The sequence below is a fragment of the Diospyros lotus genome, chromosome 15 (assembly GCF_014633365.1).
Source record: "Diospyros lotus cultivar Yz01 chromosome 15, ASM1463336v1, whole genome shotgun sequence".
Taxonomy (NCBI): Eukaryota; Viridiplantae; Streptophyta; class Magnoliopsida; order Ericales; family Ebenaceae; genus Diospyros; species Diospyros lotus.
The window spans coordinates 23,181,307-23,183,481 of record NC_068352.1 but is presented as its reverse complement, the minus strand read 5'-3'; the positions used below and the strand labels follow the sequence as shown (position 1 = coordinate 23,183,481).

Sequence of the window (2,175 nt, the reverse complement as noted above, 5' to 3'; positions counted from 1 at the left end):
TTTTTTGATTTTTTTTTTTAAAAAAAACATTCAACTTATACTAATTCAATTCTGTAGCTATAATTCCGAAATCATATTATTAAATGCATAATAATGCTTTTCATCCTAACTTTTTATTCTTATTTACATAAATATTCCACTGCCAAACAAAAACCGAGACCTCCTACTCCCCGGACCATACTGATGAGTCTAATGCAACATAACAAAAACAATTTTCAAACTAAGGACGTGCGCGGGGATAGCTCAGTTGGGAGAGCGTCAGACTGAAGATCTGAAGGTCGCGTGTTCGATCCACGCTCACCGCACGTCATAATTTTTTTTCATTATCTTTATTTTGATAACTTTCCACTTTCCAGTTTAAATTCGGGATTTTCATTATCTTTATTTTGATAACTTTCCACTTTTCAGTTTAAACTTGGCACGACAACTCATGTGTGGCCTCCGTTGCTCGTATCATCGATTTTGATAGATGAATTAAATTACAGATGTGAAGCTTTATCTCACTATAAAGGACAAAAATCAAACTCACGATTTACCATTACGAACTTATTCCTGATGCTTGCGTCAGGATAGGTACGTACATTAATTGCCAATCATTCAAAATTTTGTATTTTAAATTTGGATGCATTATATATGGAACATATTTGAATTTTGGTTCAAATTTAACCTAAATTTAGATAAAAGATTAAACTTTGAAATGTAATATAAAAAAAGTGTTATTTGAAAATAGGAATTTTACTTGAGCCAAATTGAAGCCTTATAATTGAGTAAAACCCAATGTGAGCTCCTTCTTAATAGAAAAGGTTTTAATTAAAATATTTTAGATAGTTTTTTTTTTTGAAATTATATATCTAACTAATTAATTACTTATTGTAGACTAGATTAGATATAAACCCTAATTTTTATTTAGGAATTAGAATCTCGAATTACAACTCTCTTATGATCAAGAACACCTTTTGAACTAATTAGTTATAGGTCTGACAAGTTATAATGTGTTTTCATCACGAACTTTAATATTTAAAGATGAAAGATAAATAAACACTAGTAGTACAATAAGAATGGATGCTTGAATCGCTTGAGGTCTTTTAATTTTAAATGCACCAATAGAGGGCATAATAAGTCTTAAATGAAGAATCAAATATTTCTCTTATGCTTCAATCAGCGTTTTAATGGTTAATTCTATAAAAACTTGGTAGCTTTGAAGATTATAAGAGATAAAATAACATATTGGTCAATAGGCAAGCAACATGCTAGCCAAAAAATAATAAATGTGAAGTAACAAAGAGGGAAGTTTTGCAGGTGAGAGAGACTTTTCTTAACCAAAATGGAGCTTTGGTTAACTAAACTACCTTTCTAAAAGTAACAAAAAAAATATGTTGAAGGAGTTGGTTGACCAAACTTTAAGCATTGGTTGACTAAATTTGCTACCCTATACAAATTGAAATACTTTAAAATGAGTTTGGTCAACTAAACTTAACCTACTTATATATCAAGAAGTCCATTGTCTAACTCTGGTTAACTGTAATAGATCTTTGGTTGATCAAACTGGTTGAAAAAACATTTTTATGTACCTTGAAATTTTGGTCGATTGAATTGAAATTATAGTCCACCAATCTGATTAGCTTTTTAAGATATAAGTTTTTGGATATATGTGGTGAGCTAAAGCAGAGCATTGGTTGACCACACTTCAATTAATTTGGTGAATATAAACCTTTTAGAAAAACTCTTTTAAGATATTTTTGGTAAAATAATATGATGGTTTTGAACTCATTGATTTATAAAGAATACCAATAATAAGTTTTGAATTGCTTGTCCTTTCTTTAAAAATAAAATAAAATAAAATAAAACTTTTGGAAAATATTTTTAAGAGTCCATTTGTTTGAACAATAAGTTGTTTTTGTTATCATTAAAAGTTTTTGATTGTACCCTCGAGGTTAATAATCTTCTCCTTTTTGATACCAAAACATCATAGATAGTCATTTTCTCCCCCTAAGAAGATGCTAACTTTTAGTTCAATCAATAAGACAATTTACAATTTAACTTACACTATATGCCAAGATATTAATCAACAAGCAGAAGTCAATCTTCTCAAAAAAATAAATTTATATCCAAAGAAGCAACTTAACATTTAGACACAAAGTAAGACGAGTTGATTCATAAACACAAAGGTAGTGA

The 2,175-nt window shown here is 28.9% G+C and overlaps 1 non-coding gene across 1 annotated transcript; it reads left to right on the top strand.

Moving 5' to 3' along the window:
- Positions 1-232: 232 nt before the first annotated feature.
- Positions 233-305, top strand: TRNAF-GAA (transfer RNA phenylalanine (anticodon GAA)). The gene has a single exon. It is a non-coding gene; the product is annotated as a tRNA-Phe (tRNA).
- The last annotated feature ends 1,870 nt before the right edge of the window (positions 306-2,175 follow it).